General features: G+C 37.4%; 1 protein-coding gene across 1 annotated transcript in view; it reads left to right on the top strand.

The window, feature by feature from the left end:
* Positions 1–3,078: 3,078 nt before the first annotated feature.
* Positions 3,079–26,153, top strand: part of LOC149192328 (uncharacterized) — an 82,020-nt gene continuing 58,945 nt past the window's right edge. The window contains exon 1 of the mRNA XM_089404551.1: positions 3,079–3,212. The gene's annotated coding sequence lies outside the window, so the exon portion shown is untranslated. The remainder of the gene's footprint in view (positions 3,213–26,153) is intronic.

Raw genomic sequence — 26,153 nt, 5'->3', positions numbered from 1 at the left:
ATTGGGCAGGGAGCCCAACGGACAGAAAGAGCACATCTGGAGGGATTTTCAGTATCGGGTCGACAACAGTTTCTTGGTACAGCAGGAAGCAGAAATCCGTGGCACTCAGTTCAGCAGAGGCCGAGTATATGGCAGCAAGTTTGGCTGCATGCGAGGCTATATGGATGAGGAAGATCCTGGTCGGGTTGTTCGGGTCACACTTGGAGCCTACAGTGATTTATTGTGATAACCAGAGTTGCATTAAACTCTCGGCTAATCCAGTATTTCATGATAGATCCAAGCACATTGACATCAGGTACCATCATATCAGAGATCGTGTGCAGCGGAGAATCATGTTACTTTCATACATTCCAACGGAGGATCAGGATGTTGATATCTTGACGAAGGCGCTCACCAGGAGCAAATTCGAATACCACCGAGGCAGGATAGGGGTTGCATATAATCCATATCTTGTTGAGATGGAGTGTTGAAAATGCAACAAGATGATAGAGCTTAGTGGAAAGGAGTCGCCTTCACTAAGTGGGCCCGCAGGCTATTTTTGGCGCAAAGTCTATTTTTAGACTATGTCTATTTTTAAACATATGGATCATGGTCTATGAGTTGCATGATGCTATTTGTGGATGATTGGTCATGTTGGTAAAAATAGATGGACTTCTATTTTTAGACATATGGGCGGAGTCTATTTTTAGATTGCCAGGCTAAAAATAGAACAGTCGAATATTATTAGCTCTTAATAATATTTGGACTATAAACATTATCTTATCCTCTTGGAGCACTTTAGTTCGAGCTACAGATGTGGCACATGCAGCTATCAGAAGGAAATACGCTTTTCTTATAGTTCAGTTGAGCTATTCCATGATGGACTTCAGTTAGAACTCAAGTGATTGAGTTTGGTGGAGTTGATTGAGGAGTTGATGGAGTTGTGTTCAGTTTGACTTGGTTGAACTAGTTGTATTTAGTCTAACTGCAAATACACTAGTGATGAGTGATGTGAATTAATTCACTAATTATTAACTCATAAAGCAACTAAAGAATACATCAGTTAACTCAGTGCATGGACAGTTCAGTGGAGACAAGTGTTAGAGGTTGAGACTGCTATCAATTGTGACTATAGTTGTGCATGAGATTTGCACATGCATTGATGGAGATTGCCAATGAGGATTGCGCAGTACAAGCCAAGGAAAACGAGCTTGGATCATTCACTATTCTTACTTTGGATTGCGCAGTAGAGGCAGGCAGACAGCGGAGGAGATTTGAACCTGTGACTTGATTCAGATCTGAGCTAGTTTGTGTGTAACAGGTGGAGATAGTACTAAGTACTTGTGAGGAGTATTGTACTATGTATTGTTACATGTTCTCTATCATTATAATATACAGATAGTTGGGGGTTTTCAGCTGTATGCTTTCCCCGGTTACATACTGTGTTGATATGTGTTATTGATGTGTTTCAATGTGCACATGCGAATGTTTTGATTCTGCAAATTGATGATCAATGTAGAGGAGGTTATGTATTATGCATGCATTCCGCAATAGTGTATAATCAAGATAATCTCTATGAATAAGTGTCATATTATTCAAAATTTCTACACATTTAAACCATGAATAATACAAATTTTGTTGATGAACAATGTTTTGAACCTTTCCATTATGCGCGACTGTCATTTGTAAAATGTTATATGCATAATTTTGACCTGGTTATATAGCTTCAAAAAACATATGAATATTTATGGGCTCTCACTTGATAATAATGCACATAGATATAATAATACCCTTATGAGCATAATTTTGACCTAGTTATATAACTTCAAAAAACATATGAATATTTTATGGCCTATCACTTAATAATACTTGTAGATATAATGATGTCCCAACCCTTTAATTGTGCCACCATATGCATAATTTTAATAAGCATAATGTCAATACAAAAATTCATAAAATATATAAATGTTGCACGATATAAATATAAACATTGTATTTGGCTTGATAAAGCTACATGCATTGATAGCTTCTTACGATGCCAGCGTAATAATTTAGTATTTCTAATTTTGCGTAGAGAGATAAATATAAAGCTTGAAATACTTCGCCATGTTCATTAGTCACGACGTTGTCTCTTTGATTTCAGTGGTCCACCTCAACTGCTTTTAATCATTAAAAATTTCAAACACTTTTCAAGCAAGCATATTATGTAACAAAATATTAAGAAGAAGGTAATTATGGAGATAATTTTTTGTTTCACACATTTTAAACCAAAAAACATTTAACGAAAGCGTATTTTCTTTCCCAACATTTACTAACAAATATTAATCATATAAAATTTATATATCACATTAGTTTTTACTAAAAAGAAGATCACGATTTAAGGTTTATATATATATATAATTTGGATTTGGATTTGCATAAGGCTAAGTGGCGTGTAAGATGGAATAGTTGTGATTATGGAATAAGTTTTCAGATTCAATGTTATGAACTCTAATGGGCTCATAGTTTATGATGTGAGTATCAAAACCATTTGTAAGTTAGAATAAAATCAATCATTTAAATAATTATTAATAATGTTTGCATTGGAGATTTTGACAAATTTTAAGCACATCCATTTAGTAGTAGTGGGCTTTGGAGATATGATTTTCCAAATGTTCCATTCCTTCCGTGTACTTTTGCACCTTTAGGAGCAATTGCTAGTATGCTCTTTCCATGTACTTTGTACCTTTAAAAGCAATTGTTAGTATACATAGGGTTCTTTCCCTATCATGTAGGATGCCAATATGAGCAGTGTTCGTTTTTAGCCTCTTATCATAATGTGGTAGACTCTCTGATATTGAGTTGTTTGAATGAGATTTTTTGGAAGCTTTTCCGTGGGTTTTTTTTTTTCCATTTGATTTATCTAAAATCTGGCATGAATTTATTGAAATCACAAACTTGATAGGTAACCCTTGCATAATCAAAGTAAAACTTGTTGGGTGATGAATCCATATACATTGTTAAAAAATCAGTTTAAATAACCCAAATCAAAATTTCACTTTAAACTTTTTTCAAAACATTTCAAACACCAAAAAATCACAAAAAAACAACTCTATCCATATTGTATTCGTTCATTTTCCCTTTTTCGCTATCGTTGGCCAAATAATACATTTAAGTCTGAAGCCCACAGAACGGCGAGAGCATGAGAACATCCAATTAGCATAAGACGTAATCTCTCATCGTGAGATACACAGGTACACATTTGTCAACCCATCTGACCTATTTGGCCCTGAATTTGTTGGATTTGCTTATGATATTGATACGAGGGCAAGATTGCTGGAAACTTCTGTTAATTTCATCAGAAATTGTTTCTCTTATGAATAATGGTCTATATTAGTATTCGATAAAAAAAACAATGATGGCCATGTGATCGATTTTCATTCAGGTAAATAAACACATTATAGGTTCTGTTGCTAATGAGAATAGGACACGCTCTTACTTATTTTGAGCTTTTATTGGGGCATTTTTGCGCTCACGAATGCATTCTTATGTGGTATTTTCGTTATAGGGTGTTGATGATTTCGTCTGATTACTTTACTGGCGTAAAACGTACATGCCTTATGTTTTATAGCTGCGTCGATGTGCTCTCGTTGCTCATGTAATTACAGTAGCTGTATGTATTGTTTTTGCCCTTTTCGTAAAGCGTTTTAAACCCTCACATACTCTTCGTAGGCGATCACGCTTGTCCTTTTCACTTGTGATTTTATTCATAGTAGTCACCGTGACCCCAGGCACTCCCTAAATCACCCTCCTCGATTGATTTAACGAAATCACCAGAAAGAATGCAGTGCCAGGTGTGCAGTAAAACCCCACCAGTACACTTTGGCATGCCTGCGAGAGAAGGCAGGCCTAACCCATACAGGCGTACTTAATAAGTGTATTCAACAGAGAGGGTTTGAGATAGTCATTGGCATTTAGTTTAAGTTTTACTGAGCTCCTTGTATTTGAATCTGACTACAATGGATAATTTGAATTGGATCATTATATTGTTTGTCATTTATCTTGATGCATTTGGAGTGGAAAAAGTGGAGGAATCAATTCACGGGACCATTTTTATTGGTGGGATCAAGTTTAGCAAAATGGGGTCCGAAACCTTCCGAGAGCGTTTTGAGGCATCAAACAACATTTTTTTGGGGGTAAAACTTTGTTGCTTAAGTGTAACACCTTTTTATGTTATTCTACACACAAAAAGCTTTCCAACGACGCAAGAATTGCGTCAATCGGAGTACGTATGTAAAAGTTATGTCACTCAGAAGTTGACCTTGTTTTCACACTTATAGTTCGGGAGGATGCCGCGTCAACCCCCATCATTCATGGAAAAGGGGCTAGCCACGTGTTTGTGATGTAAAATACTCTAGAAGAGTCTATTTTGTAACTCTAGTTAAGAGTTGATGTAGTGAAACTTAACCACTAGTAGGCTATCGGGCTGTGTTATAACCGGGCCACTAGGAGGAAGAGACATTCCATTCTTTCGAAAGCATTTTGTTCCATAGTTGAGCAAAGATAGCCAGGAGAGATAGGAGGTAGAGCACTGTAGCAGCCCACAGGTCACTGACATTACTTCTTTGTATCTGCAGCCATATTTCTAGACAGAGAAAGAGAGTGAAGCGGCCTCACCTTCCAGCTGGGTTTTCTCCTAAAAGGGTTTCCCAGAGAGCATATATTGTGTCTTATGTGTGCGTGAACTTGTTTTATTCGTTCTCTACTTTTTTTGCATAATTTATATTCTCATGCATGCACTAATTACAATAAAATCTATAGATCTAGAAATTAAATAAAATTGTAATAGTGTAGAATCTCAGATTTTTTAATATAATATTTTCAGATCTGTTGTGACGAACTGTCCAATGGAATATCCATGATAGTTTATGGATCAATGGAAGTACAATGGAAATAAGCTGTTGTACTATGCCTCTGTGTATGTTTTTCCTAACATGCCAAGATCATGTGCACTGACAGATATAGTCATCTGGTCTTGTTGTGAACCAAAATTTGGGTTCTTTTTTGTTCATAGTTCAGGTTTGATGGAAATTCATATTCCAGCCGAAGAACATAAGGACAAATTTGTTCTATATATACAAATAAAAATAATCATCCATTTGGTATATTTCTGTCCTGTGGTAAGAAGTTTTCTCTTGGTGAATTAGTGCTAGATGTCTTGAAAACTACTATGTTAAATTAAGATGTGGGTATGGATGTAAATTGTTGCACAACTTTCTCCTCAATTCTTTACAACTTCTCTTTCATGGATTTGTTTGTGGTACACACTTTCTCTGTAATTTGTCATGTTTTTGTACAAATGACAATAGCTATTGTTTTGTTACACTTCTTTTGCTCAGGGTTGACAGTTGAAGTTTTGTGATGGACATTAGAGATGTCATTTTGTTATGTAAAAAACTAGTTAATTTTAGGTTATTATTTAATTTTAGGTTTAGTTAGACAAAAGGGCACGATCATAAGATCATGCCTTTTCCCAAAGGGTGTCCATGGCGGTATATAAGCCAGGAACCCCATTGTAATCAATCATCATCTGTAAATTCATCTAGTAATAAAATATTTCTATATATATTTCTATCTATCTAGAAGTTTTCTGCTTCATCTGGTATCAAAGCCAACACGAGACTGGTGACACCCACAAATTCCGCTAGCCATCAGGCCCTACGAGTTTTCATAAAATAACAGTGCGTGTGGGCTATTCGTGCTCTGCCTGGAGTGTGGTTGTTATAGGCTTTGCGGCTAAACAACAGCAAAGCGCAGGTTTTTTTACAGGGCGTACAGCTAACCGCGTACGGACAATTTCACACCAGCTAACCACACCGCAACATCGGGAGGTGATACGATCGGTGATAAATCGAACCATCAGCGGAGGACTTCTGCCGTTGTGACCATCTCCGTTGACCTGTGGTGGGCTCTGCAGTGATATCCGCACAAGGGTGGATGGTCGTGCGGTCAACAATAACCTGTCTATAATTGACGTCACTGTTCATACATTCGAACGTGACTTTTCATACCTAACCGTTTATTAACGTGAATAACGTGACATATAACGTGAAAAATACATAACATTTATATAACGTTAATTTATATATATATATATATATATATATATAAAATTATATTTTATGTTATATATAATACATAATTTAATTTAGTTATAAGTTTTATATATATATAAAAAAGTTAATTTAATTAATTAAAATTATTTTAATTAATTAAAAAGTTATATATATATATAATTTAATTAATTAAAAGTTATATATATATGTTAATTTAATTAATTAAATTTATTTTAATTAATTAAAATTTATATGTATAAAATTTATTTTAGCTAATAAAAAAAAAAAGAGGAAAAATATTTTCGCTGGCAAATAAATACACGCCCCCGCAAACCCGCTCAATGTCGACAATGACAATGGCGGATTTCCAAAAAAAATTGTTGGATGCAGAGCATAAGATAAATAGCAACCACGATGAGGTCAATAAAAGATTAAATGAATTCCAGATCAAGCTTGGGGAGCAAGCTGATGAAATAAAAAATCTTCACGATACGACAAATCGAATAGAAATAAAGATGGAAAATTACCATGTTCAGACAGAAGCAGGCATCAGAGAGGTCTTAACAATGCTGAAAATTCTGTGTAAAAGGTCGAATTGTACACCCGAACAACTACTAAAAGAAGGTGAAGAGAATCAAGAACACATCTCGTCAGATTCAACAAAGTCAACAGACTCTCATGAAAAAGTTGAATCCCCAAAAAAATCAGCGACACCCCACCAAGAAGCGAGTAACACAGCCCTTACAAACAAGCAACTCTGGGATAACTTTGCCAATCAACACCCTTTTTTCGCTCAACCATTAGCAACATACCAGCGAAGGGCCAAAGTTGAGATGCCTAAATTTGATGGAAACGAAAAAACAATGTTGCATGGATAAATAAAGCAGAAGAATACTTTGAGATATATGACATCACTGACGATGACGAAAAGCTCAGACATGCATCCATGAAAATGGAAGGAGAAGCATATAACTGGTATATGTGGTGGAAAAAGACAACACACGTCATTAGCTGGAGGAAATTTAAAGATGCATTCTTCAAAAGATTCCAAGGTGTAAAGGAAGAAGAGTTCTTTTCAAAACTCATCAAGTTACGACAAAAAGGAAGTGTGGACGAATACACTCAAGAATGGGAGACCTTAGTAACACGAGTACCTGGGTTATCAGAATCTCGTCTAATTCAGTCATACATCTCGGGATTCAAAACCCATTTACAAGCAGAACTTGAGATGCATGACATTACATCTATAGAAGTAGCAAGACGAAAAGCAAAAACAACCGAAAAGAAATCCGAACCAATATTTTGGTCAAAAGCAGAAAAAACTTATGCAAGACGAAGGATACCCCAGTATGTGGACTCCAATAATACAAGATATGTTCCACCACATCGTCGTGAAGATGAAAAGTCTAATGTGGAAATACAAAGGATAAAAGAGGGAAAATGTAAATGCTGTGGTGAGAAATGGGACCCCAAACATAGATGTGCTAAAGGAAAAGAACTAAAGAACCTATATAATTGTGAAGCAACCAATGAGTTAAACAATGAAGATTATGACATAGAAGACACAGAAGACGCCCTAGAATTCTCACCAGAATTAGATGACGGAAGTATTCCGCAAGTGTCATTATCAGCTATGACAGGTATATCACAACCTCAGACCTTAAAGTTAAAAGGACACATAAAGAAGAACAACGTAGTGGTTCTCATCGACTCGGGTAGCACACACAATTTTTTAGATGCAACCGTGGCAAAGAGACTCAATATCTTTTCATTTCCCTTGCCAAACATGAAAGTGATGGTAGCTAATGGTAAGAAGATTGAAAAGGTAGGGAAATGCCATAAGGTCAATTTGCAGATTCAAGACTTTAATTTAGAGTCTCCGTTCTTCACGGTACCATTAGGAGGAGTAGATGTAGTCTTAGGTATCCAATGGCTACGAACCTTAGGTACTTATGCCGCCAACCATCAAGTACAATTTATAAAATTCAAATGGGGAGGTCAGAAGTACAAACTACATGGATTCCAAGCACCAGAAAATCATGTTGTATCATCATCTCAGATGATGACGCTGAGTCGAAGAAGAGCACCTGCTTATGTAGTACAATGTCACCAATTAGAAATGTTATCTGCAAATATGACCAGAGAAGAGTCACCAGAGATACAAGATCTAATTAGGAAACATGAAGAAGTATTTCAGGACCTACCTATGAAGATGCCACCTAATAGGGAAATTGTGCATAGAATAGAAGTCAAGGCAAGGTCAGATCCCGTCAACATCAAGCCATATCGATATCCACATCTCCAAAAAGCGGAAATTGAGAGATTAATCCAAGATTTTTTAAAGTGTGTGACTTTGATCATCTTGGAGTATTTGATCAAGTGGAAGAACTTACCTGAATAAAACGCTTCTTTGGAGAATGAAGCATTTTGTCAACAACATCTGTCGTTACATGTGCTTTGAGGACAAAGCATTCTTTCGAGAGGAAGGCAATGTTATGTAAAAAACTAGTTAATTTTAGGTTATTATTTAATTTTAGGTTTAGTTAGACGAAAGGGCACGATCATAAGATCATGCCCTTTCCCAAAGGGTGTCCATGGCGGTATATAAGCCAGGAACCCCATTGTAATCAATCATTATCTATAAATTCATCTATTAATAAAATATTTCTATATATATTTCTATCTATCCAGAAGTTTTCTGCTTCACATTTTCTTTTTCTGTTGCTATGAAAATAGATGAACTGTTCTGCTTGCAATTATTACTCTGCTGTTTATCTGCTTTTCTTATAGATTCCTATAAGCTTATGTCAATAGCATAGGCACATTTTTCATTTGAATTTTTGTTTTCCTCACCACGTTTTTTGATTATAGCTAGTAAGTTTTTTTGTATTTTCCAAGAAAACTGCATTTTTATTAGAGATAAATAAAAATACTCTACTTAGGTCTAGGTGCAGTCCAAAAAGGATCATCTAGTTCATTGAGAAATCATTAAATGAAAACTGCTGTAAGACTACTGTATGGCCATCTTGTTTTTCTTCCAAGGAACCATAATGCTCATGTAGTTGAAGTTCTTCCTTTGAGAGCTGATCTGCATTCTTGTTGTGCTCTCTATAAATATGAGTGTAGATGACCCAAAGAAATTGATTAGTTATTAATCTTAATGGATGTGCTAGTGGAAGAAGAGAATTACTTTGAACTTGAAGGCTTCCTTTCATCTAGTTTATTGATCATAGAAGATTCAGCGATGACCTGAAGCTTATCAATCCTTCTGTCCAGAGCAGATTTCAGTAAGTAGTATATAAGGCCTTGAATTCCCCCCGGGTTATTTATTTATCTTCCTATATTACCTTTGACCTGAAATCTACGTGTCTCCGAAATATATAGAATGAAGTCAATCTCACTGATAGAATTTGGGCCTTGACAAGCTGGATCGAAATATCTCTAAGCTAAAGATTTGTCCACCTGTACCTCCAATAGAATTCCGTGTGGTTTAACCTTTGGAATAACCTTATAATATGCAAATAAAGCATTAACTTGGTCTACCACTTGAAAAGTAGGCATCATATTCTCTTCAAACAAAATAGAGTTTCCAGTTGCAAATATTCCCCACAAAACCAAAATGTAATGGCCCTAAAGCACTTTAGATCTTGCTAAGTAAACAAAACATTAGGATATGTATCTAAGGTTTCACATTTTAGAGGGTTTTTTAATACGCAAAAGCTCCACAACCTCAACCCCGGCTTTTTGAGAAAAATTACAATATAAGAACAAATGTGAAGTGTTTCCTCACTACGTCTGCAAAGTAAACATATATTTGGACTTGTTCTATTTCTTTTTTGGAGGGCTTCTCATGTTAAAACTTTATGTTCAAAACGAGCTACATAAACAACATACACTTGGTAGGGTATTTAACTTTCCAAACCTTTTACCACCACCATATGTCATCACCTGGTCTCGGTCTTGAAGGAATTGAGTATCGAAGACTAGGGGTATAATTTCCCTTGATACATTCAAAGCCCACAATAATTCATCCCAAAATTTTTTCAATCTTATATGCGCCTTCTTGAGTTCTGCTAAAAAGTGATCCCATTTTTTGAGTCAAATGTCCTCCTAGACCTAGATTGTTAAAGAGCGCAACTGGGGGCTAATTACCCCACTTGGAAGCCCCTCCTTTGATGGCTCATGACACATTTTGGAGCACCCTTGATGGCATATCCCTTCACCTTCGAAATCAGAATTTTTGCTCACTTACAAATGGCTCTTTTTCAAGTCGGCCTCATCTTCAAGTCGATCTCATCTCCACAAGTCGACTCCCTTGTTCAAGAGACATGACCCTTGGCCCTCACGTTGATCACTATAAATACACCATAAGGCCTCCTCATTTTGGCATCTCATCATCACATCAAAACATCTCTCCTTTGATTGGTTCACACACTTCTGAGGCAGCTTTATCTCTCACACATGCAAAGGGTTTACTGGACTGTTTATCTTTTGCGTTGACCTTCTGTTTCAGCCAACGTTGACCGAGGAGTATTGGGACTATTTTGATTGTGTTTTGACTTAGGGAAGTTCTGTTTGGGCAAGCCACATTCATTGGCACACATATCAAAGATTTCTGTGCAGGTAGACCAGTGTTGACTGCAGGCTGACTGCAAACTTAGACCACAAACAATTGACTGAAGTTTGACTGGTTTTCTTCAATGTTTTGGGTTGACTTTGACTTTCTCAAGAGGCCAAGTTTCTTGCTTGTTTGACCAAATTCTTTGGGAGCTATTTGACTTCTATTTGACTGCTATTGACTTGACTGGTTAGGGCATGTTGACTGCTGCTATCTACTTTGGAAATTGCAGACTTGGAACAGGATTATTGTTGATTAGTTTTGGCTACTGAAGTTTATTATTGGAATCTAAAGTGGAATTGTTATTGGGCTAATAAGACATTGACGTAATTGTTGCAAGCATAAAACATACCACAAATTAACATGGTATTATCGCTAAGGTGAAGACAAGCCCAAGGAAAAAGTAAGCAATCACTGTTGGAATACTTACTACTATTGGACAAGGATTGTTGGGATAAGTCTCCATCGATGCTACCTCTTATTTCAAGACTGAGGATAAGCTCAATAACAAATTAGATTATCATGCCTGGAAGATGACTCTTGATTTGACCTTGGAGGAACATGAAGTGTTGGATTATGGGGAAGGGAAAGTAGTGGAGCCTCCTTCAAATGCACATGTTGCTACTAGAACGAAGTATAGACAAGGTGAGGTCAAAGTTAAGAAAATCTTAGTTGACTCCATTCAAAAGCACTTAATTTCTTATATTTCTGATCTCGAAACTTCCAAGGAAATGTATGATAAGTTGATAGGGATGTTCAAAGTCAACAATGCAAATCAAATCCTCTTTCTTAAGAATAAGTTGATAGCAAGATGGATAGAGGGGAGTCTATACAAGCTTATTTCATGAGGATAATTCAAGTAAAGAATGATTTGCTATCCATTGGAGAAGTGACTGCTGACAGGGAACTCACCCTTATTGCACTTTGAGGACTTTCAAGGTCGTGGGAAACATTTTTCACCACCATTCTCAGCAATGACAAGATACCTGGTTTTGATGAGCTGTTGGCAAGATGCACTTAAGAGGAAATAGGGATGATGGAGAGAGATAACTCAGCCAATGGAAGTGAACCTATTACTTTCTTTGCACATGCTAAAAGGAGGAATGTTGCTGGTCCATCTAATTCAAGAAGGTAGGGTCAAGTATCTAAGAAGGGTTTCAAAGGAAAAGGCAAAGGAAGATGCTTCAATTGCAACAAGTTTGGTCACTATGCTAGAGAGTGTCCTAACAAGAAGAATCCCCCAAGGGAAAACAACAACAATCAAAGAAAGAACATGTTTAACAACAAAGGAAAAAGGAATGCTCCTGCTGCTCAAGAAGGAAATAATCGACCTCCCAAGAGGACAAGAAATGCCAGGTATGATGAAAATAATGTTGTTGAAAAACCAGATGAGTATTATCTCATTTCTACTTTATCTACTGCCTCTCCTCCGGCATTGGTTAATTGATAGTGAAGCCTTAAATCATTTCACTGGATATAAGGAGGTTCTCTCAAATTTAGTTGAAAGGAAGACTAATTTAAATATTATTCTTGGACATAATACCACCTACCCAATAAAAGGGATAGGAACTGTTTCTCTTCACTTTGAACTATGGTCAAACCATATGTCTTTAAGATGTTTTTTATGTGTCTGATTTGAAGAAGAATTTGGTGTCTATTTCTATGATGGAAAACAAAGGCTTCAAGATAGCTTTCATTGATGGAAAGGTACATGCATGGAATAAGAACTTTAAAGATTCTTTTACTCTTGGGTTTGGGGTTGATGGTCTTTATCAACTTGGTGGAATTCCTTTGGGAGATTTGGCAAATGACACCGTTATTCAATGCGAGCTATGGCACCGAAGATTTGCTCACTTGCATTACAAAGCCTCACTTGGTGTAAGGAAGATTGTCATTGGGATGCTCGAGTTTCGGAGTTTGTCAAGGATGTGCAACTGGGAAACATACAAAGGGACCATTCCCTTCTAGTGAGAGCAAGACAACTGATATTCTTCAATTGATCCATTTCGACATGGCTGGTCCTTTCCCTGTGACTTCATTGGGAGGATACTTATACTATGTGATATTTATGGATGACTTCTCCTGCAAGACTTGGATTCATTTTTTGAAGAAGAAGGATGAAATATTTAGATGGTTACGTTCTTTTAAAGCTTTGGTGGAGAATCATATAGGAAAGAAGATCAAGACATTGAGAACTAATAATGGAACCAAGTATGAATCTAATGAATTCAATGACTTTTGCAGAGAGGCAGGTATTAAGAGGGAGACCACCATTCCATATAATCCACAACAAAATGGAGTTGCGGAGAGAAAGAATCAAACTATTATAGAAGCCACCTGTGCCATGATTTATGATCAAGATCTACTGAAGTTTTTACGGGGAGAAGCTGGGAACACTGCTGTGTCCGTTTAAAATAGGAGTCTTCATCAAAATTTGAATTTCAAGACACCCGAAGAAGTCTTCACTGGTAAAAAACCTGATGTTTCCCATTTTAGAATCTTTGGTTGCTCTGTATATTTTCATGTACCAAAGGCGAAGAGGAACAAGTTGGAAGCTTCTTGGAAGAAAGGTGTATTTGTTGGATATAGTGAAGATTCATAGGCATATCGAATTTATGTACTTGGCCAAATTGATGCGAAAGTGAGTAGAGATGTTACTTTTAATGAAGACTCTGCCTTGGAAAAAGCCAGGGATCTCCCTATCACAAGGAAGGATGATGATGCTGCTAAAAGTCAAGAAGAACCTCTGATGGATGAACCCATGCCCGATGTTGAGGGTGCAATGGATCCACTTGATCGACCTCCTTGTGATCTCTCTACCTCAAGGAAAAGACCATTATGGCTCCGAGATACACTTCAAGATGCTGAAAAACATGTTTTCCCGAGAGGAACATTTCGGGAAAGTAAGAAGCCCACCAGGTATCAAGGATACTTGGTTGTGATGAGTACTATCATTCAAACCAAACCTTGCACTTTCGAAGAAGCTGTGAAGCATCAAGTATGGAAAGATGCTATGGCTGAGGAATATGAGTGCACTTTCGAAGAAGCTGTGAAGCATCAAGTATGGAAAGATGCTATGGCTGAGGAATATGAGTCAATCATGAAGAACAATGTCTGGGAAGTGGTGCCTAGACCCAAGGACAAGTCCTTGGCCACTTCGAAATGGATCTACAAGATTAAACACAGAGCCAATGGAAGTGCTGAAAAATACAAGGCAAGGTTCATGGCTCTTGGCTTTTCTCAAAAGGAAGGAGTTGACTATGATGAGATATTTGGACTGGTTGCTCGATATACCACTATATGATCCATAGTTGCTCTTGCTGCAAATCAAGAATGGAGTCTGCATGAAATGGATGTCAAGACCGTATTTTTACATGGCTAACTTAAGGAGGAAGTCTACTTGGAACAACCTTAAGGGTTTGAACAATAGGATAGAAGGACACATGTATGTAGGTTGAAGAAAGCACTCTATGGGTTAAAGCAAGCCCTTAGGGCTTGGTATGAGAGGATTGATAGCTATCTTACGACGCTGGGATTTACAAGGAGCTATTCTGATTCGAACTTATACTTAAATGTTGAAATGGATGTGCCTCTTATTGTGGTCTTGTATGTTGATGATCTATTTTTGATTGGTGCAAACTCTTTCATTTATCAATGTAAGAGGGAGTTGAATTCCAAATTTGAGATGAAGGACCCAGGAATGATGCATTCCTTCTTAGCCTTGGAAGTTTGGAAAAAGCCAAGTGAGATTTTCCTTTCTCAAGGAAAATATATTGTGAAGTGGTTAGAAAGATGTGGCATGGTGGAATGCAAGTCAGTGACTACTCTGATGGAACTAAATTTCAAGAACCTATGTGGAAGTGTTTCTGGTCCGGATTTGGCAAATCCTATTGAATATAGACAACTTGTGGGAGCTTTGATGTGCTTGGTGAACACACGACCAAACATATGCTTTGCTATTAATACATTGAGTTAATTTATGGTTGAGACTCATCATATACATTGGGTTTCTGCCAAGAATCTTCTAAGATATCTTCATGGTATTATTAGCTATGGGCTAAGATACACTGCCATGGATCTAAGACTACATGGATATGCTGATGCCGACGGGGCTGGTAGTGTGGTGGATAGAAAAAGCACGTTTAGATGTTGTTTCTCTTTTGGGTTCGCTTCAATTTCATATAGGAGTCGGAAACAAAAGTCTGTTGCACTAAGCATCGTTGAGGCTAAATATATTGTAGCTAGTATGGCTTGTTGTGAAGCCATTTGGTTGAGGAAACTCTTCAATGAGCTATTTGAGCATGTGCTGGATACCATTGTCATTAATTGCGACAATCCAAGTGAGATTCGCCTTTCAGAGAATCCTGTGTTTCACGACCAATCGAAACATATTGATATTAGGTACCACATTATCCGAGATATCGTACAACGGGGAGCATTAAGGCTCCAAGTAGCGTCCAACACATTAGGACGAATGAACAGGTTGCTGACATCCTCATAAAGCCTTTGGGAAATGCCAAGTTCTTAGCGTTAATAGAGAGAAATGGAGTCGTGGAAAGATCCTCCAATGAGTGTCTCGATTGAGTTGGACATTGAGCTCTGGGAGCTCCTGGGGGCTTGGGGTACCACTGGAGCTATATGAGAACAGGGTGAGTAGTTCACCTTCCCCCGTGGAGTACAAAGACCAACATGTTTGAGCACAAGGTGAGTGGTTCACCTTCCCTTATGGGATTTGCTATATGAACAGGGTGAGTGGTTCACCTTCCCCTGTGGATGTTAGAAAATCAGAAAGACAAAAATATTTGCTTATTCTTGATAATTACTTGTGATGTTTCTTGTTATTATGATTCTTTTATATCTTCTTTCTTTTAGTTCATCAAGCAATTACCAAAGCAATAACACATAAAACAATAGACACCAGATGTAGGCACTATGCTAGCGCAAAACCCCCCTCGAGGGGAAAACCCAGTCAAGAATTCTTCCTTTCAATAGTATTCTTTGAGACTCTTCACCCTAGACAAAGACCAGACCTTCCCTCCACACCAAGTCAACCTCCTAGATCTTTGATCCCTTTCTAACAACTTCGAATAGGCAACAACTTCTGGCAATAGACAACTTCCGGCAATAGTGAAACTTGTGAGACTTTGATCTCCCAATCTATGGCATGAAACAGGGAGAGAGAGGCACCAAAATTTCATTTTTCTTCTTCTCCTTAGACTCCACCCAACTCGCACTTCCTTTGGCTTCCCAGCTTCAGACTTCACACTTCCTAGCTTCCTTAGAGATACCGAACTTGCTTGAGATGAAGTGATCCAAATGAATTCGGCTTGCTTCTATTTACAGGCTTCAAGGGAGGTCGAATTGATGTCCTTAGGCCGACTCGATCTCTTCTAGGGCGACTTGATGTGGAGGATACATAAATTACATTTGACTCAATACTTAACCTTTTTACATGATTCAAAAGCCCAAGAAGGGTCTCTTTAAAAGTACAATGACTCTATTAACTCAGAATAAATCCTAGAAGTCCTCAATGGGGACTTTGACCTAAAACATGGTGACCCAAGCATGAAACCCATGCTTTAATAAGTCACAATAATAAAAAAAAAATTCTTTTCTTTATTCTTTTGACAAGTACATTACAAGGTGACACAAATACATTAAATGAAGACCGAACCTAGTTACATTTTCCAACAATGGATACCCCAACATACATCCTACCCTTGTAGTCTGTGACTCTTGGGAAGTACCTCTCATTTGGCTAATGAGTTGGGAAAAGTGGTTAGGGTTAATTAGTACTATTGACGAATGCGTCAGGTACTACTGTATTCCCTATGACTAGGATGCTTGATGTTCAACAACTTGATCACTAAGGATCAAGCCTGGTAGGCGTTCTACCCCTGGACATGAGGATTTGCCTCTGTCATTCTTGGTGATGGTGGCAGGGTCTTGTGACCCACCCTCTTTCGATCCTTTCATATTGGTCTATGATACCAATCTTCAACAGAGATGAGACAAGTTGCAGAGATGGTACATGATGGACATGATGGCATAGCAGTGGATGGATGTTGACATGTGGAATTCCTCCCTAGTTGAGAGGGAGTGTTAAAGAGTGCAACTAGGGGCTAATTCCTTCGCTTGGAAGCCCCTCCTTTGATCGCTCATGACACATTTGGAACACCCTTGATGGCATCTTCCTTCACCTTCAAAATCATAATTTTTGCTCACCTACAAATGGCTCTTTTTCAAGTCAGCCTCATCTCCACAAGTTGGCTCCCTTGTTCAAGAGACATTACCCTTGGCCCCCACGCTGATCACTATAAATACACAATAAGACTTCCTCATTTTGGTATCTCATCATCACATCAAAATATCTCTCCTTTGATTGGTTCATACACTTTTGAGGTAGCTTCATGTTTCACATGTGCAAAGGGTTTACTGGATTGTTTATCTTCTGCGTTGACCTTATGTTTCATCCAACTTTGACCAACGTTGACCGAGGAGTTTTGGGACTGTTTTGACTGCATTTTGACTTGGGGAAGTTCTGTTTGGGCAGGTCGCATTCATTGGCACACATATCGAATATTTTTGCACAAGTTGACCAACGTTGACCCCATACAGTTGATCGAAGTTTTTTGGGTTGAATTTGACTTGTTCAAGAGGCCTAGTTTCTTGCTAGTTTGACTAAATTCTTTGGAGGCTATTTGATTGCTATTTGACCGCTATTGATTTGACTGGTTAGGGCACGTTGACTACTGCGATCTACTTCAGAAATTGCAGACTTGGAATAGGACTATTGTTGATCAGTTTTAGGCTTCTTGCTTATCATCATTGTACTAAAAAGATCTTCTCTCTTTGCTGAACATTTGATAGTGATTAATAAGAAGGATTGGTTGGGTTTTCCCTCTTGTGGGGTTTTGCACTGGCATTAGACTAAATCTCTGTGTTCATTGTCTTGGCTTGTCTTCTTGTGCATTTTTGATGATGTTTTATCTACAATTATTGTCATAAGTAAATGCTAAGTGATTGCTACTGAAGTTTATTATTGGAATTTGAAGTGGAGTTGTTATTGGGCTAATAAGGCCTTGAAGTAATTGTTGCAAACATAGAACATACCATAAAATTAACATAGATCGACTCTCTTTCTCTATCCTTGAGACCACAGGGATGTGCCATCTTGGCTGTCAATGAAATGAAGTGTACATTTTTCAATTACTTGTAGGTGATGTATGAATTCATTAGGAAGGAATATATCTACACTCTTACTTGTGATCCATCTCTTGCTCTCCATGTCAAATAAGAGCATATGACTTAGTGTCATTCCCTTCCTCTAGTTGGATACATTTAGTATCCTCTTCCTTTCCATTCTATATAGTCGAAGAGAGTTTATGGAGAAGTGTATTTTTGTGTAAGAATCCTTTTTCATATGCTCTCCATTGTGTTGAGATTCCATAATGATATATTTGCCAGAGATTTACTAAGTAAATGTATGTTTTTCAATATCTACCCCCCTATGGCTTTTGGCATTGCAATCCTCTAGCACTTAACTAGATGATTCCCTTTGTAATCACTACTCCCTTGCCGTAGAGAATTAAAACAAAATTTTCTAATTTTTTCAACAGTACCTTTGGGTATATGGGTTAGGGTGTGGATATATATTGGAACAACTTATAGTACTAACTTTATCAGAACCAAGCTACCTCCCCTTGAGAGCCAATTGTTGGACCAAAAAGAGGTGTTTTTTTTAATTTTTAACAACATCTAGTTACTAGTACCATTCTATCTTTCCATAGCAATTACTCTTTAGAGAAACTCAGATATTTAACCCCTTTTGACGTGTCCAAGTGTTGATAAGGAAACAATCATCCAATATCCACTTTATGAACACCTTCCTAACCACTATATAAATTGGAAACTTATTCTCATTTACTTCTATACTTGTAGCCATATTGTAAAGCTGTAAAATGTTCTTGAAACATTGGCCCTTCCTTTCTGATCCAAAACAAAACAATAGAATATATATGAAAAATAAATGTGTGAGTGTTCCAGATCTTCCTATTCTCACACCTTTGATTCTCCTCATTCTCCTAGCTTCACTGATGGCTCTACTTAATGCCTTTGCTACAAAAAGAAATATGTAGGGTGAGAATTGGAATCCCTGCCTTGTTGGAAAATGCAACTAGGCTTGGTCTTCATAATATTCTATGTATTATTGATTTTATGTATTTGATGTAAAAGAGAGAAAATTTATTATTATTATATAGCATGGGTTTCATGCTCTAGGACAATTTATTTGTAGGTCAAGCACCCATTGTGTGCTCCTAGGGTTTTGTCATAGAGTCTAGGAGTAAAAAGAGTCATTGTTATATGTAATAGAGCTTATTGGACATTTTGTATCAAGTCAAAAGAATTTATTTGAGTCAATATTATGTCAAAAGTCCCTCCAAGATCAAGTTGGCCTGCAAAAGAACAAGCCGGCCTACAGAGAAGAAGTCAGCCTCATTAAGGGCAATTCACACTCCTAGAAAGGCTATATATAAGATGCATTTGACCTCATTTGAAGGATATCCAAGAAGTTCGGTCACAAGAAGAAGACCAAGAAAGAGGAGCAAAAGACATGTCAAAGACTAGAAGACAACACAATCAAAGTTTTTGGGTCAATCTCTCTCACACATGCGAAGAGGAAGCTTGGGTTTCTGCAACATCAAGGTCGAAATTTCAGATCTCCAAGGAAGGGAAGACACTTCATCTATTTGTCAAGGAAAGAAGGATCAAGCCAAGCGAAGGAGAAAAGAGACCTAAAATAACCTATCCATCTCACATGTGTGAAGTTGCAGTTGCTGTAGAGTGGCCGAAAAGTGGCAAATTTGTAGTGAGGGCCGAAATTGTTGCTGGGGGTCGAAGTCGCTGAAGTTGTTGGAAGGACAAAATTTGTTGCTCATCTACAAGGAAGGTTGACTTGGTCTTAGAGGGGTCTCAGTCTTGGGTCTAGGGGTCTTGGAATTCATTATTTGAAGATTCTATAAGAAGATAATTACTTGTGGGTTTTCCTCTCTAGGAGAGGTTTTGGCCCTGGCTAGCAACCTATATCTTGTGTCCACTTGTTCTATTGATCTTCATGTTTTAGTAGTTGTTTAATGATAAGAACACTAATAATCTAAAGAAGAATAAGCTAATTATAAATACTACAAGCTGAAGTAAAGAACATCACAAGTAGTTATCAAAGTAAAGAGAAATCACCCTAATCTAGCTTCCCTAGATTTCTCAACATGGTTTTAGAGCTAAGGTGACAAGGAAAGGCAACTTGAAGATCACTCAATTGAAAAAGGATACATAAGGGCTGAGCATAAGAAGGAAGAGCAACAAAAGGAGATCTAGTCATTACATCAAAAAGACCTCATCATCTCACATGTGTGAAGTTGCAGTTGCTGTAGAGTGGCCGAAAATTGGCAAACCTGCAATGAGTGCCAAAATTGTTGTTGCGGCTCGAAGTTGCTGGAAGGACAAAATTTGTTACTCATCTACAAGGAAGGTTGACTTGGTCTTAGAGGGGTCACAGTCTTGGGTCTAGGGGTCTTGGAATTCATTATTTGAAGATTCTATAAGAAGATAATTACTTGTGGGTTTTCCTCTCTAGGAGAGGTTTTGGCCCTGGCTAGCAACCTATATCTTGTGTCCACTTTTTCTATTGATCTTCATGTTTTAGTAGTTGTTTAATGATGAGAACACTAATAATCTAAAGAAGAATAAGCTAATTATAAATACTACAAGTTGAAGTAGAGAACATCACAAGAAGTTATCAAAGTAAAGAGAAATCACCCTAATCTAGCTTCCCTAGATTTCTCAACATGGTTTCAGAGCTAAGGTGACAAAGAAAGGCAGCTTGAAGACCACTCAATTGAAAAAGGATACATAAGGGCTGAGCATAGGAAGGAAGAGCAACAAAAGGAGATCTAGTCATTACATCACAAAGACCTCATCATCATATTGAAGGAAGAACTCTTGGAAGAAGAAAAGAGATCTCAAAGGCCCTACCTCTATCTCAAAGAAATGACTCTACGCATTTGAATCATCTTGGGAAGCCTTCCTCACTTTACATCATCATCCAAAGGAAGCAAGAAGAGCACTTCATCATCAAAGGAGAAATAAGGGCTTAAAGAACCCTCATTGAATCTATCAAGGATTCTCTCATTCCCTTTCTAGCAAAATTGAAGACATCAAAAGAGATCTATGACAAGTTGGTAGAGTTGTACTCTGTAAGTACAACTGGGGAATAATATCTTTAAGAAATGAATTATACAAAATGAAAGTATCAAAGGAAGAAGGGATAACTTCATATCTTATGAAGGTATTTCAAATTATAGATCAGCTACAAGAGCTAGGAGAAACAATGTCAGATCCAGAGATGACCACTTGTGTACTCAATGCACTACTAGATGAATGGGGCAACTTTGTATCAAGCATCTATGGAAAGAAGGAAGGTACACCATTCAGTGATCTATGGGCATTATGTAAGATTGAAGAATCCAGTTTAAAAACAAATAATGATGTTGGATCAAATGAGCAAACACAAGCATTTGCAACTATGACAAGGAAGAAAGGAAAGTTTGGAAAATTTGAGCCTCGAAAGAAAATTTAAAAGAAATTTGACATGTCTAAGATTCAGTGTTATGAATGCAATGAATATGGGCACTTCAAGAGGAATCGTCCTAAACTCAAGAAGGGCAACCGAAAAAGGAAAGAAAGAAGTGAAGCCCATGTGACCGAAGAAGTAGAAGAAACAAAAGAGAAGAAAACAAAGGAAGAAGTGACATTCCTCTACTATTAGCGGTGATTAAGATGACATCATTATTAGAAGCATAGAAGAATAGTAGAAGTAGCAGTTTGTACAGTTGAAGTAAGTTATCTAGCAAGATTGAAAGAAAGAAGCTCATCACACATCATCATTAGAATGAAGCATTTGCAGAATAAGGATCATGAAGATCCTCCACCTGAATCTTTGTTAAAGGATCACCTCTACTTGGAAGAAGCAAGTGTCACAATATGGTCAACATTCCATCTAATGTGGGATCCATAGTTTGGAAGAATGAAGGTAAGATGACATAAATATGCAGCATGATAATTTAGTTGAAGGACTTATCCATCTTCAAGCAAGGGAAAGGAAGCTGCTAAAGAAAGTCTAGATGACCACATAAAGGAAAAAGGTATGCATGTCTTTGGTAAGTTTTTAGATAGAGTCATGTCATCACTTAGTTGTAGATGGAATGGTTGGAATACTCTATCTCATGAGCATGGTTGAAGAAGTAGGAACTCTTCCCTATGAATGGCACATAAAGGCATAAATCAATATGCCTTGAACACTTCTACATTATAAATATGATTGAATCAACATTATATGACCTCATATGAGGTGGTGGGCAACAATTGTCTCGATGCAAGAAGAGCTGTATATGTAGAAGATCTCGAGGAAGCAGTATATGAAGAAGGTGAAATAAGAGTTCATGAAGATGTGTCTGCAACTACTTAATCAACATCTGATATTAAAAGGATTGGTTATGACATCTCCATGAAAAAGTTATGAAGACCTCCTGTGGAATATAAGGAGGTGGGCCATAAGGTTTATAATAATAAAGAACTATGTATAAAGATGCTGAAGAAAGGAGTACGTGAAAATTTTGTGAAGACCCTAATGAGTATAATGAAGAAGGATAACCTCAATAATGAAAGCCTTGGAGATGGATTTGTAAAGAAAAGATGTTGCTGTTCATGTTGCAGAAGCAGATGTCATGACGAAGGGCCATCATGAAGAGGTAATTCTATTTATGATGTTCATTTTTTAAAAGCATCTGGTTGGATTGAAACATGGCTACCAGTAGAAGGTTGTAGAAATTCACCTACAACTAGTACACATAAATTTGGATGGATGATCCTAAGAACATGACTTGGAAGAGGTAGCAATATGAAGGATAGCTAGATGATGACAAAGATGGTCACTTTCTGAAGGATGACATATCTAGCATTAATTGGTTCAACGCTATGTTTTGTTGAAGGGTTGAAGGGAAGTGATGTAGAAGATGGCCAAAGCCGTACAAAGAAGCTATGGAAGAAGATGGCTCCACAATGTAGAAGTTGAAGTTTGTTCATGACCTAATGATGCAGAAAGAGGAGCCCTACAAACACTTGATAGTTCCATGATCTACATGGAAGAATAGATAGCTGTTGATTGAAACAAGTCCCTAGTTAAGAGGGAGCTTGGGCATATTCCTTTCGTGTAAAGGAATGAGAAGATCCTCCCTAGTTGAGAGGGAGAGATAGACACATCATTCTTGTCTTCATATCATGAAGAAATATTGGATGATTGGGTAAGCATCTGAAATTGATACCGATACTCTTTGAGGATGAGGTAAGGCACCCAATAGGCAAGAGTAGTCGAATAGGAGATTCCATGAGGATGTGTAAATCCAAGATGGGAATGGTCCTAAAAGGACATACCTCGTGAACATTCGGATGGGGTATGTGCCTTGAGAGACAATGATGAAGCTGTCTATAAATCATTGTCTCCCCAACATTGTTCTCTAATCTAGTGGAGAGATAGAGATGCTAGTCAAGGCCTTGCTATATGAAAATGCTGGTTGATATAATGAGATGCACCGATATAAGCTAAAAAGATAGCTTATGAGATGACTTACCAATCTGACTCTTCTTATGAGAATTCTTCAGTATGAGAATGTCCTTGTACCTTTGTTATTATGAATACCTCCCTAGTTAAGAGGTAGCGTTGGAAAATGTAACTAGGTTCGGTCTTCATAATATTTTATGTACTATTGATTTTATGTATTTGATGTAAAAGAGAGAAAATTTATTATTATTATTATTATATAACATGAGTTTCATGCTCAAGGACAATTTATTTGTAGGTCAAGAACCCATTGCATGCTCCTAGGGTTTTGTTATAGATTCTAGGAGTTAGAAGAGTCTATTGGGCGTTTTATATCAAGTCAAAAGAATTTATTTGAGTCAATATTGCGTCAAAAGTCCCTCCAAGACCAAGTCGGCTTGCAAGAGAAGAAGTTGGCCTACAGAGAATAAGTCAGCCTAATTAAGGTGAATTCACACTCCTAGAAAGCTTATATATTAGATGCATTCGACCTCATTTAAAGAATATCCAAGAAGTTTGATCACAAGATGAAGAGCAAGAAAGGGGAGCAAAGGACAAGTCAAAGACTAGAAGATAACAAAATCAAAGTTTTTGGGTAAATCTGTCTCACACGTACGAAGGGGAAGCTAGGGTTTCTGCAACATCAAGGACGAAATTTCAGATCTCCAAGGAAGGCCGAAATTTGTGATCAAAAGGAAAGACACTTCATCTATTTGTCAAGGAAAGAAGAATCAAGTCAAGCGAAGGAGAAAAGAGACCTAAAATAGCCTATCCATCTCACACGTGCGAAGTTGCAGTTGTTGCAAAGGGGTCGAAATTGTTGCTGGGGTCGATGTTGCAGAAAGTTGCTGGGGTCGAAGTTGCTGGAAGGACAAAATTTGTTGCTCATCTACAAGGAAGGTTGACTTGGTCTTGGAGGGGTCTTAATCTTGGGTCTAAAGGTCTTGGAATTCATCATTTGAAGATTCTATAAGAAGAGAAGAATTACTTGTGGGTTTTCCTCTCTAGGAGAGGTTTTGGCCCTGGCTAGCAACCTATATCTTGTGTCCACTTGTTCTGTTGATCTTCATGTTTTGGTAGTTGTTTTATGATAAGAACACTATAATAATCTAAAGAAGGAGAAGCTAATTATAAATACTACAAGCTAAAGTAAAGAACATCACATGTAGTTATCAAAGTAAAGAGAAATCACCCTAATCTATCTGCCCTAGATTTCTCAATGTGCTTAAGTCCCCATGAAGGCTTAAAGAAATTTGATGCTGATCCATTAATCAATACTACAAGGGAGGCAATAATCGCACATCCCACAATCCACCTTACCAAAGGCAGTGAAAACCCTATGTGAATTAAGAGCAAGTGGAGGTCCAACCATGAGATGGTATCACACTCTTTAGAAAGATCTAACACGATCATTGTTGTTGGAATACATGAGGTTTTGATAGTGTGCAATCCCTCTTGTGCTGATTCTATAGCCTCATATATCTCGCTCCCTTCTAGGAACCATAATTGTTCAGGTGAGAATACTTTGAGAGGAGAGTCTTCGGTCCAAGATTACTTATGAGAAAACAATCTTCAGTCAAAGATTACTTATGAGAAAACAATCTTTAGTCCAGGATTACTTATGAGAGAATAGCCTTTAATCTAACTTCAGTGGCCTTGAAGATAATTTTGTAAATGTAATTGCAGAGGGAGATAGGCCTAAAGACATCAAAATTCTTAGGACAATCTACTTTTTGGGATGAGAGCAATAAAATTGGAATTACAAGTTCTCTTCTAAAAGTTATAACTTCTTTAACCACTTTGAGTAGGTTCCCACTCAACAAGTCAAAAACTCAATATATAATTCCACTGTTCAATTGTTTAGGTCCGAACTTCTATCTTTCTTAAAAGATTAAGAACAAAAAGAAGTTCCTTCCTTGTGATTGCAGTACATCCTTTCATATTTCTTTTCTCCAACCAATCTAGGAAAATAAGATGCCACATTGAGAATTTCTTCTAAGTTTTCTCTATCTGGTTCTTTAAACACCTCAAAATGTTGTAGTCCTAAATTAGCATATGGAAAGTTGCCAACCTTCCTCCCTTGTTGGTTAGTTCCCATATTATATTAACACTCTTATATCATTGGCAAATAATAAAAAAAATGGTATTTTCATTCCCCAATTCAAACTAGGTAGCCCTACTTTTGAGCCTCCATGCCCTTTCCTTATTCGCAAGTAACTTTGCCTTTTTCAACTCCAAATCCTTCAAAATGACCTTATCCTCATCACTATGTTGACGTCCTAGATTAGTATGAAAAAGTGATTCCAGGTTCTTCTCCATTTCTTTTCATCAAGCATCCCTTATCTCTGTCTTTATCCCACCTAGTCTACCACCTTCTCCTTGACCCCTTTCAAAGCTATTACAAATTGTTCACAAGTAGTGTGCCCTCCTGTGAAGGATCATACCTTGACGAATTTACCTTCACCAAATCTTGAAACTCCTCCTCAATTGCCCATCTCGGATTAAACTTGAAAGGATCTCCTAGCTTTTGATCATTTTATCCATTTCCAAAACAACTAGGAAGTGCTTTGAGCATCTATTGGATCTTACCCATGACCGATACATTTCCACCTTTTGTAGAAAGTCCCTATTGATAAAAAAACTTATCAATCCTCTTAGAAACACAATCTATCCTCCATATATTATTTCAAGCTTAATAGGCTCAATGTCCAAAACACTTGCCAGATTAAACAAGTCATAGAAAATCTAGCTAATCTATCCACTCTAGTATTGGACCCCCATATCTCCCTTCTATTCAATGTAAGAT

Source organism: Pinus tabuliformis, chromosome 2_2 (assembly GCF_031772625.1).
Source record: "Pinus tabuliformis cultivar Carrire ecotype Pingquan chromosome 2_2, CPIR1, whole genome shotgun sequence".
Lineage (NCBI taxonomy): Eukaryota > Viridiplantae > Streptophyta > Pinopsida > Pinales > Pinaceae > Pinus > Pinus tabuliformis.
This window is presented reverse-complemented; position numbering and strand designations above follow the sequence as displayed.